The following is a 12,888-nucleotide window of genomic DNA, read 5'->3' on the forward strand; positions in this document are numbered from 1 at the left end:
CATTGGCTGAGATTTATATTTCATCTTGAAGGCTATGACAATAGTACAGCCCATTCCACTAATGAATTCTGCTTCCCTTGTTGACCAGGCCCAAGTCCAACATTTGGAGGTGCCCACTAAGATGCGTAGGGAAGAACCAGCAACTTGGGGTTCAAAAATATACCAGGAATTAATATGCTCCAACCAAGAGAACAATGCAAATGTCCCGAAGCAGAATGCAATGCATTGTGATTGTCTTCTTCATAATGAAATAAAGCAGGTTTGGCGAGAGCAAATCCTAGGCTGTCGTCGCCCTCTCAAAGGCTTTTCAGCCTGCTATTATCCGGCTGTGTTTATGGAGTAATTAACATAAGTTTAGAATGTCCTCACCTGCTCATATAATCCAGAAGGAGATGTATGATCTCTCACAATCCATTATTCATTGGCATACCCAGCAGATCTATACAGAGGAGACGGGGGGGAGGATTCGCTTTGACAGCTCTGTTGTTCCAGCTGCCGAAACACACCTGCTTGCCTGTTGCAAAACCTGCTTTTGCCAAGCAGTAGCATTTACCAAAGCCATAAAGAACAATTACGTCAGTGGTAAGGTAACAAGGATCTTTAAAATCTGATATTTCAGTTTAGCTGCAAGCAGGGGCAGCAAACCCCCTCCCTTTTTTTTTTAAGACCAGCAGTCTCATTTCATATTGCCACAGTTTTTGTCTGTCTAACCCAACATTGCCTTTCACAGACATGCAGTGGTTTTTCAGGATTTCAGACAGGGAGTCTGCCCCAGCTCTGCCAGGGATTGAACCCAGAACCTTCTGCATGGAGGACCCATTCTCTAACACTGAGCTACGGTCCTTTGCTTCTGGGCAACTCTCCAAGGGTCATATGCGAGCCCAAAGAAGGGGTTGGTCAAGGTGCTGGATAGTTTTACAGTTAAAGGCATGGACTTTGTGCTGGCTACAGAAGGAGATGGGAAGCCAAGTTTTTCTTCTTTTTTGGAGATCACTCATAGCCAAGTAAGATTGTCTTCCATGAACACAGTCTTAACAGTGTATCCGTAAGTGACTGTGGAGGCCAATTCTGGATCCACACGTCCTTCTGTTGTGTCAGGAGAAGTGACAGCACTAGAAAACAGATTAAATGTGAACACACCTGGGTTTTATGCCTGGATAACAGGCAGGGTGACAATGCTGTCTGTGGATATGGAGAAAGTAATCAGTGAAGAGGAAGGTTTGGGAGGAGAGAGAAGTAATTTGGTCTGGGATGCCCTCTGTCAGCCAAAGCATAAGGATTTGGGCAGACCGGGATGATGTTCTTACACAATTCCTGTTCATTGTGATGGAGGTTTATCCCTTTGAGAATGTGAGGAAGGCTATGAAGCCAATACCCAGAAAAAGCACATTTTGCATACGATTCATTTTATTGCATTTCATTGCATTCCACACCCAGTTCACGGACCCCCTGAAGCCCATCCATGGACCCACCAGCAGTGGAAGAGCAATGGCTGTGGTCAGTGGTGATGCGAATACAGTATACCCTATGTATATTTGCTTCTTGTCCAGCTTCCTATGTGTAAGGTTGCCATATGTCCTCTTTTTTCAGGACACATCCTCTTTTTCAGGTTTGGTTACCAGATGTTCTCTTTTTCTCCATACACGTCCTCTTTTTCAGGATAAAAATTTCTACCCGAGTGGATTTTTAAATTTTGGCAAAATGGGGTTTTTCGTTTGGTTTTTTTGTTTACAGTGGTACCTCGGGTTACAGACACTTCAGGTTACAGACTCCGCTAACCCAGAAATAGTACCTCGAGTTAAGAACTTTGCTTCAGGGTGAGAACAGAAATCGTGTGGCGGTGGCGTGGTGGCAGCGGGAGGCCCCATTAGCTAAAGTGGTACCTCAGGTTAAAAACAGTTTCAGGTTAAGAACAGACCTCCAGAATGAATTAAGGTACCACTGTACAGTAATCCAATAAAATGTTCCTAGTTTATTAGACTCAAATCTAAGGCACCCGGGTAAGCTGGTCTGCAGCAAAGAAGCACGACAGAGCAACATCTTAAACTAGCTACATACTGTATAAATCGCTTCTCTTGCGGCTGAACTAGATTCTGGCTCAGCTACAAGATCTTGGAGAAGGAATCTGGGAGGGCGAGAGTTAACATCCCCCTGCCCTTAAGGAGAGTCCAAATGCACACGTTAAACAGTTTAATAAATTGTTCTGTGCACACTTATGTTCACAAAGATGTGAACATATGCCCAAATACCTTCATGTCGCAAGTGAGGGAGCAATATGTATTATTATTATTATTATTATTATTTTGTTGTTGAAAGTTAAGAACATTGCTATTCGCAATATATCACAGCTTCTCTAGCCTACATATAGTAGGGGTATTTAAAATGAGAGTTGCCATAATGATCCATAGTTAAAAGTAGAAGTCAACAAATGTGTTCTCTTTTTTGCTGTTCAAAATATGACAACCCTATACGTGCGTCTGCATCCTGCCCAGGACATTCTTGTGCCCATAATGCGCCAAGATAACACATTCATCGGCAACCTGTTAAGCCTATGCTTAACTCTCTCTCTCTCATTGAAGCCAAAGGCACCTAAAGTATATAACTATGCTATTATTTATATGCTATAGGAAGCAGGCTGTCTGCCATATAATCAGCTGGTATGTATTAGCTTTCTATTATTGGGTTAATCTCACCTGATCCAAAAGGCTCTAGGCAGAGTAAGAAGTTCAGAACATAAAACGTATATAAAGCATCCAATTAATCTGGCTGTTCTTCTTTAAAATCTCTATTGCTTACAGCTAATATGTGCTGTAGGTTTTCGGGGTTTGATGCTCATAGTTAAGCAGGTATTGTATTTCTGTCTGTCTTTATCGTAAGCTACCCTCTGCGGCCCTGTTGGGGATGTTTGGCAGGATATATAAAAGCTAAAAACTAAAATCAAAGCTAAATGCTGTTTTGCAGGCAGGCAGGCAAGAGAAGGGGAGGAATCTTGATGCTCCTTTGCTCTGTACATAAGGTCAACGCATTGCTAAGGCTATCCCCTTTTCACAGAGCAGTACCTAGTGGGTTTCTTCTAACACGTTAAGATCCTATTAGCAGCTCCCTGTTATCTGTCTCCAGGCATGAACACTTCTCATTTAATACCTTTTCATATCTGATATCGGAGCTGGGCTGGCCTTGGGATAGGAGCATTCCGATGCAACCTCCATTTCATTTTGCTTCTGTTTCTTTATTATTTTCCCATGAATGTATATAGTTCTTGCCTCAGCAGGTGTGATTCCCCAGGAGACCCGAGCCTTCGCAGCAAAGATGTATTGATCCCACAGACACAAAACTCTTTGCTCCGCACCCCTAGAAAACCACTAAATTGAGATACTGTAGCTCATCCCCACAGATCCCAAAGCAATTAGCCAGCCACCAAGTACAAAGTTATCTCCACTTTGGGGCTGAAAATAAACATTTGGGATGCTGTGCTGCTTAGTTATTCCCACTGGGTGACGCCCAGCTAAGTCATACTCAAAGTAGACCTGTTGAAATTGGTGCAGCCCCAAGGGGGTGTCAGGAAGGGGGTGTCAGGAAGACCTCACCTTAAGGGTTTGGCAGAAGGAAAGATTTCAAATTACAGGCCAACTTTACTCTCTGCAAGGTAGACTCACAGTGCCAGATTTACGTATAAGCTAAACAAGCTATAGCTTAGGGCCCCACACTTTTGGGAAAATTTAAAGGAAAAAAACAACCTGGATGTACATTTCCAAAATATAAGATTAAAAACAAATACAGTGGTACTTTTAGTTACGTACTTAATTCGTTCCGGAGGTCCGTTCTTAACCTGAAACTGTTCTTAACCTGAAGCACCACTTTAGCTAATGGGGCCTCCTACTGCTGCTGCGCCGCCGCCGCACGATTTCTGTTCTCATCCTGAAGCAAAGTTCTTAACCTGAGGTACTATTTCTGGGTTAGCGGAGTCTGTAACCTGAAGCGTATGTAACCTGAAGCGTATGTAACCTGAAGCGTATGTAACCTGAGGTACCACTGTAAAATAAAACCTACATACAGCAAAAGGGTTTTGTGTTGTGTAGGCTCCTATGATGTAAGTGATGGGCCCCGCCTGCTAGCCTGCTCCCTAAAATATCACTGGTTTGCTCATTTCTGTATATAGGGTGCCTACATTCTGCATGTGCAAATGGCTTTAGATACCTATTAGGTCCATAAATTACTATATAGCATATATTCAACACAAAAAACAGTGACAATTTGTTGTTGACAAAGGGCAGCTGGACATATAAATGGCCCCATTACCTTCAGTAGCTTATCAAACCTACGGTAAATCCAGCCCTGTAGACTCACCAAGTCAACAGGCTTAGGAGCTTGATCAAGTCAGGGGATATTCCACACACATGATTTCATTTCGCCCCTATGTAGTTGCCTATGTTTGTTATGTTCCTATGTCATATAAAGTGGCCCTATTTGTGCATCCTACTTTTTTTGCCTGGTTATTTCTGGTTTCCTGATGCCACTTGAACCTATTCAGAAAATTAGCTGGGACAAATTCTTCTAACTCCTTGTGCTCTTTTCAACTGCCAATCATGTAAAAATGATATTATGTAGATACCCAAGCGCAATTTCAGTCTCTTTCTCTCGTAATTAGCATATTATGAGTCCCACCCCTTTGGCTCCTGGTAATCACTTATCTGTTGTCTGCCGCCTCTGAAAGTATTCTCAGTAATTCTTTAATGTCAAGTGAAAGATGAATCAGAAGCACTGAGGGATAAAGTGATGTGCCCAGGTCTATATGGCAGGTCACTGGCAGAGCTAGCATCAAAATTTGGAAGCTCACTCACACTGGCAAGCTGCATCTTAAACTCCAAGTAGCTTCCAACACTACTTAGAGTTTAATTAAACAAAACCTTTAAACTTTCCACAAATTAATTTTTGCATTTATAAATGAAATAGGTGGCAGATGGGATCCTTAGCGCTAAATCCCCCTTTTCAGTTTGTTAGAGCAACCCTGGAGCCTTTCTCTACCCCGGGAGTAGAGTTCCACAAACAACTCTAGAAAGATGCTGTGATCTGATTAAATCAATTATGTTCCTATAGCTCTCTGGCTCAATTTGCACATTTTCTGAAGACTATTTTGAAAGCTGTAACCACCTGCCGCTGTGCAAGCAGCAAAACAAGGGGGGAAGAGGGAGGGAGTGGGGTGAAGAAACATGCTGATTCCCAGGCCAACATGCAAGCTCTCTTTTTCAAGGCACATTACAAATATGAGGCCTTGTTTACATAGCCACAGATGCCTGCGGTTCTTGGTTCAAAGCAAAATCAGCAGCCTTTCTTCACAGAGGCAAAGGATCCTGGGATATTTTATGAATACTTCCATCTGCTTACTTCCTTAGATTCCTTCTCAGGTTGTTGTGCAATACCCAACCCTACGAAGCAGAGATAATGACAAAGAGTCACTTGTCAGTGCCTCTTGGTCTTCCCAAATTACAACAGTTCCTTATCTAAGGCTCCTGACACAGAGACATTTGGTGGAATGATGCAGCAGAACTTGGAAGTCTCTGCCATTTCTCAAAGGGGAGATCAATTATAAGATAGTTTGCCATTGTGGGGAAGAGTCGAGGTTATCTTTCAAGATTTAGGTCACTTCCAAGCACCCCTTTTTATCTACTCTGACCTCGACATGTTACTGAACTCAGTGAGAAATCGTATGCAATAGTACTAAGAGAGTTAAGAGTTAATAATTGAAGGAGGCACTGTTAAGTATAATGGTTTAATTGACAATGAAATGAGAATGCCTAAATGTGTATTGGTGAAAAGGTTTAACATGGGGATTAACACCAAGGAAAGCTCTTGCTGAGTTAATGATTATTTAACTGATCATTGTTCTCTGGTAGCTAACATGTGAGTGTTGTAACCTTAGATCATGTGATGAAGGTATTGGGTTGCTAATCTCCATTTTGAAGGGAGTTGCCTTTGAGTCTTTGTCTCCCAAAGTTCATGGAGTGAAGATGTAATGAAGCTTTCCTAAAAGGCCAATGAAGGCCAATGAAGGCTGGAATGCAGGCTGAGGAGAGAGGCAGACCTTTGCCTCTAGGTTTTCTAAGATGCTGATCCTGTGCTGGACAGCAGAAGATATTGTATGGATATTTTTGATGTACATTTGATGTTTATGTTCTGTTTTTTTGAAGAGTTCTGCTAGTAAAATTGGAATAATATTTTAATGAGTCTGGACAATGCTTCATTTCCAAAAGGAGTCAGTTTTATCTAATCCAATCGCTTCAAACTGTACAATATTAGTATCTGCGACAAGGACTATGTATTTTTCAAAGGCAGCATGACAAGAAGACCCTCTGCTTGCTAGAGGCTCTAGGCCTCAATTGCATTTTATCTCGCTATATTATATTTTTGCAAGAACAGATGTTGCCATACTGCAATTTGCATGGCTGCTGCAATGTGGAGACAGAACAGTGGTGAGGTGATGTAGGCAGGCAGGCAGGCAGGCAGGCAGGCAAGCATATGCCATGGGCATTGTGCCTAGGTGAGCTGCAAAGGAACAGACAGGATGGGCCAGGGCAGCTCCCCAGTAACCATCCTTCTCTGCTGCCGCTGGGCATCTGTTACCACTGCCACTGTTACAGCAGCGCCAGAGACTGAAGTCTTCAGAAAGCAGCAAGAGTGCAGGACCATCTGGAAGCAGGACTGAGCTTATTTTTTGTTAGATCTAATAACAAGTTGAATTAGTAAGATACAGAGTAGCTCTGGAATATACAGCTTTTATTCTGAAGCAAGTTGAATCCCGTAGCCAGTGCATACTAGTGCTAGTATGTTAAGTATGGTAATTTAATTCACTGAAATTGAAAATTCTTGAATGCCTTCCTATGCGTTTAAATTAGATTGGTTGGTAACTGAATTCAATAGAGGTCTCTAATAGTTCTCATGTGATTGGCTAACGTTGGCCACATGGGAGAGGTATCGAGTGAAGGAAAGACTACATTTTATGTGAAGCAAGATGAATGTGCTTTAGACTTCACTGTGAACACTGCTAAGTTCAACAGAGTGTTAGAGTGCATCTTCTCTGTTTGAAAGAAAGAGGGCAAAGATGCAGGAGAAAGTATAAGTGGAAATCTCTCATAGGAGCTGCAAGGCATGGCCTAACTGAGATACAGAAGGCTGAGTGCTGAGCTCTGGAAAAAGTGGGAAATACAGCTGTTTGGAAGTTAGAAAAAGAGACTATGGGACCAAGCTTGGAGAAGCATGTGACTGTAAATATTATTGATCTATAACTATACATTTCTGCAAGTAAAGTTTTTGAATGGACGTTGGTTTAATTTCCAAGAATGGTGTCAGTCATAGATATGATTTGAGCTTCTTAGCTGCAAGTTCACTACTCTTACTTCAACGTAGCAGTCTTTTTTCTTTCTGTAAGTCCCCTGACTCTCTACTACCTTAACTTAAACTCCCATCAGCCCCAGCTAGGAATGGGCAATGGTTACGGGTGCCAAGTGGTGCAGTTCAACAACATCTGAAGAACCACAGGGCCCCCTCCTCTAATCTATAGGATGGGAATTTACTATTGTATCACAACAGGGTTGGTACAGAATATCCCTGGTTCTAATTTTGGATGGTTCCTGGCTTTCAGCAAGAGACAAAATCAGTCTGGTCTTGCTTCAGCTTTCCTCGCATACTGAAGAGAAAAGAAAGTATATTGGATACCACAGGCTCCCTCCTGAGCAGCTTGGCAGAAAAGGAGAAACCCCTGGACCCAACTGGGTCGAGAAAAACAGCTTCCATCCCTTTGGCTGCACGGAATGAACAGATGGGCAGAGGAAACCCTTTGAACTCCACAGCTGAGCAGCACCAAAGATTCACATCTTATTTTAAATGTCATATTGCAAATAGAATTTACAGTGTAGTGTTGACCTGAAACACACACAGAAAATATACTGGCTTTATGCTCTTGAAGTACTTCTCTTCTGTCATAGGTGGCATCTCTTGAATTTTGCAGGAAGTGCAAGACATTCTTGAGGATTGGGGAAATAATCCATTTTGGTGCAGAGTCTTAGCAAGTGAAATATACTCAGAGTCACAAAGTGATTTCATGCTCTTTATTCAGCTCATAGTGGTGAGGAGGAATGAATGAATGTCCCCTCAAAGTATCTGCTTTATATACATTATTTACACAATGGGCTGCACATGATTGGCTAATTCCGGAATTCTACTGTAAGCCAATCAGGTTGTGGATTCACTTCTATCTGGAGCATGATTGGGTGGTTCCTGCCAACCAATCATACTGCTGCATTGTTCTAGGACCAATCAGACTGCTGCATTCTGAATCCTATTGTTCTAGGACCAATCAGACTGCTGCAGTTTGAATCCTATTCAACTCAGTACATAACAGCAAGATTCTGGCAAATGCCTAGGTTCCCACTGCACGCTAGGCATGTGGTGCTGAGGACCAGACATGATGAGTTTTGTCTGACTCAAGAGAATTAACAGGAATGGGGACTGCACTATAGCAGGCATCTCAGAAAACGCTGGCTTATTTTAAGTTTTTTAAAGATGTTTATGGGATGCTCACAAGCAAGACCTGGGTGCAATAGCAGCCTCCCTGCTTGTAGTTCCCAGCATCTGGTGTTTGGGGGCAAACAGTCACAGTAGGATACAGCCATCATGGCTAATGAGAGCTTTGTCGTCCACAAATTTGTCTAAGCATCCTTTAAAGCCATCCAAGTTGCTGGCAGTCACTACATCTTGTCGGAGCAAATTCCATAGTTGAACTATGTGCTTTGTGAATTATTATTATTACCCCGCTCATCGGACTGGGTCGTCCCAGCCACTCTGGGCAGCTTCCAACATATATAAAAACATAATAAAACATCACACATTAAAGAGCTTCCCCATACAGGGCTGCCTTCAGCTGTCTTCTAAAGGTTATATAGTTTCTCATCTCCTTGGCATCTGATAGGAGGGTGTTCCACAGGGCAGGTGCCACTACCAAGAAGGCCCTCTGCCTGCTTCCCTGTAACTTCACTTTTCGCAATGAGGGAACCGCCAGAAGGTCCTCGGAGGTGGACCTCAGTGTCCAGGCTGAACGATGGAGGTGGAGATGCTCCTTCAGTGTTATAACCCCACAACATTCCCCCTCACTCCCTGTAAAAGGTAAAGGTAAAGGTACCCCTGCCTATACAGGCCAGTCGTGACCGACTCTAGGGTTGCGCGCTCATCTCGCTCAAGAGGCCGGGAGCTGGCACCGTCCGAAGACACTTCCGGGTCACGTGGCCAGCGTGACGAAGCTGCAACTGGCGAGCCAGCACCAGCGCCGCACACGGAAACGCCATTTACCTTCCCGCTATAAAGCGGTGCCTATTTATCTACTTGCACTTAGGGGTACTTTTGAACTGCTAGATGGGCAGGAACTGCTAGGTGGGCAGGACTATGCGGTAATTGTTCCATTTGGACCTCACCTTAGTAAATGCACTTCATGTATTTCTTGTTTTACTATTTCTATAGCAGTTGTAGGGAAAGCAAATGGAATCAGAACCAGGGAATATGGGTCCCCCCCCCCCCATTTTTCCTTCTTTCCTCCCAATGACTCCCCAAAGCTGTTATTCACTCTCCACACACACAACATATTGACTACCCGCCTCACTCCCCCACAACACACTTCTAGGCCCCCTTTGAGAAACTTGGCTTAGAGCATCTATTTATTTTGAGGTTAGCTGTTAAATTACCTTCTTCTGGATTCTTCTGTTACTGGCAGCCAGTAACTCCGATGAATGCAAGCAAGTGATTTTGTTCAGACTGACTGAGCTATTTCCATGCAAGTTCCCCAGCCACAGAGCTCTGAATAGCACGGGCTTATCATGCTTTATTATATGCAAGATTACTTATAGTGCAGCATTTCTTTGGTATACCAGTCTATAATATTTCCCCCCGGAGCTCAGTTTTGACACAGCTTTAGCACTCTTTTGCATGATTACATGACAGAAGAAGTGCATTTTTAAAAACTATCATTCGCGTATACAAAACGCCCAATTTGAAAGTCAAAGAAGGCCATCAGCATACCTTGCCAGGCAGCGCAGTAATCTTGGGGGGGCTGAGGAAGAAAGCAGGAGCGGGCTATTTTTAACTTCAACCAGACTGACAGCTAGTGCCATATGGTGGCTATAATACTTCCCTCCACAACGCTGTGACTTCCAAATGAGGAAGAATAAGCCCCCTGACTGTGAGACCTTCTCATTGCTCCTGCCTGTTTTACTAATTTCTCATCAGTATCTCTTCAGCTGAAAGGGCCTGCCGTGCGGAGCCTTAGCTGATTTCATCAGTTTTCTTCACAATGCACACACATTATATATCATAGACACACTTGCACATATTACACTCCCTCCAAATGTCCCTATTTTCCAGGGACAGTGTCGATTTACAGAAACTATCCCGGAATGTCCCGCTCTTCCTTAGGACGTCCCTATTTTCATGGAGGGTATGGAGTTATGCAACCCCTGAGCCAAGGAGATAAGAAACTATGCAACCTATAGTAGACATCTGAAGGCAGCCCTGTATAGGGAAGTGTTTTTTTTAATGTTTAATGTTTTATTCTGTTTTTATATATATGCTGAAAGCCACCCAGAGTGGCTGGAACTACCCAGTCAGATGGGCAGGGTATAAATAATAGCATTGTTGTTGTTGAATAGGATGTCCCTATTTTCATCAGAGAAATGTTGGAGGATATGATATTAACTCCTACTTCCATTTAACAATCCAGATACCTTTCTGGAGAACACTCAAGAAAGACACAGTCTCTTTGAACAGCTCATTCATAAGCAGGAAGGGATGCACAGTATTCATTTATTTATAATATTTACATTAGTTTTTATAATATGTATATACTTATAATATTTATATCCTGCTTTCCCACTAAAGATCTCAAGGCATTGTATACTCTCCTATCATTTTATCCTCACAGCAACCCTGTAAAGGTTGATCGTCCATGACAGTGTGGAAAGTCAAGCATGGATCTCTCCAGTCCAACACTAACCACCACATCACACTGAGTTCTGGGCATGATGCTGCCAGGCTCCGTGTCCCATTCACTCTCACACCAACCCTGTGAGAGTAGGTTAGAGATAGCGACTGGCTCCAAGTCATCTAGTGAGCCTCTGCTGAATGGAGATTTGAACCTGGTGCAAGCCCGACATTCTGTTTACTATATCACACTGAATATTCTTGTTCTAAATGTTGGTGCAAGGATTTAATCTCACAAAAACTGCACCAAAGCAAAGTGTGGAAATATAGGCTGTTAAGACGTTTGAGGTATGTCCTTGTCAGTTCCAAAACTCCCCACTTCCCCCAGCATAGGAAAAAAAGACCACATGTTTGGTAAGTTAGAAATTGGTTTACTTACAAACTCTTCAAAGGTCTGGTTCGTGTGCTTTTCCATGCAGCATTCAGAAAATTTGCACAGGCAGTAAAACTTGGCTTTGGTGCAAAGTGGTGAAAAATCCTAAATTAAACTCAAGAATGGCTGATGAGAGTCATATGGCTAAGCTCTTCACACTCTGAGGTAGACTGGAGGTTGAACAACAGGCTTGATTGCCCTTTTACTCCCAAGGTAAGAGGAAGTGACCTTGCTAAGCCTGCCAGGACAGCTTATTCTGTGGTTTTAACCCTTAATGCATTAATTAGACTTGAGCATATTAGTTATTTGAGGCTAGTTATCCCACACTAAAAGGACTATTCATCTAGATTCATTGCAGTCTCATAGGCACCAAAATATATTGTCAGCAAGTACTGTCATTATTTTTCATCTTCATACGTACTATTAAAAAGCAATAGCATTATTTATTGTGAATTTTTCCTGCACATGTCCTATTAAAAATCTGTTATTGGGGGGAAAATATTGAACAGGTTTTATGCAGAAGAGATCGGTGATTAGCAGAGTCACAAAGTACACACCACTCTTTATTTTAATGTAAAATAAATCCATTTGGAAATGTAACAGAGAAGCTCCACTAAAGCTATCCACCACTAACCTTGCTCACAGCACAAGCAGGCATCCCTTCTGAGACCATTATTATTGTCCTTGGGCTTCAGGATAAAAATTAATATGGGAGGGGCTAGATCTCTGAACTGCATTTGAAAGCATTTCGAAAGCTTTTGGCACCCCGAAAGACTGAACAAACGTGGCGTGTGCGGTTCCAAACTCTTTGTCATTGCTTTCTGTCAGGAAGAAAGTGATACGGTTTTTATTTGTTTTTCTGCCCAGAAGAATTTGATTTGCTTTTTACTTCTTATCCGAAGTGTAAATCTCACACAGTAAAATAAATAAATAAACAAACGGACAAAAAGACCGATCACCAAGGTTTTAAAAACATAGCTGTGCTTTTTTTCACAGAAGTTTCATCATATTTTGAGCTGACCAATCTACATCTCAAAGAATTGTGCTGGCATGCTGAAATATCATTCAACAACCACATTCACAATTTGAGTTACATTCTTATTCTTTTTTTATTAATAGCTGTCTGTACAATTGTCTCAAGGATGACATTCGTTAAAAACAGCAAAAAATAATTTATTTATTTTTAAGACAGCAAATGCATTTAAAACAAAGCTAGAACCATACAAAGTAGATACTTGTAGTAAAGATCCATCTACTCCGCTAGGAAAGCCTGTCAGAACAAAAATACCTTCAGCTGTTTCCAGAAAGTGCACATTCTGGGCGCCTGAAATATCTCGACAGCAATGCTCTTCTACAGAACAGGCAGCCACACTAAAAAGCCCTGCTCCAAGAGGACTGGACTTCTAAGATCTTGCAGGGAAAACTTCCTTACAGACTACAGTTATATTGTTTACCACCACTGTCTCTCCTTGAAATGGTCCCATGTCATTGTA

Source organism: Podarcis pityusensis (genome assembly GCF_964106645.2).
Source record: "Podarcis pityusensis genome assembly, chromosome: 12".
NCBI lineage: Eukaryota > Metazoa > Chordata > Lepidosauria > Squamata > Lacertidae > Podarcis > Podarcis pityusensis.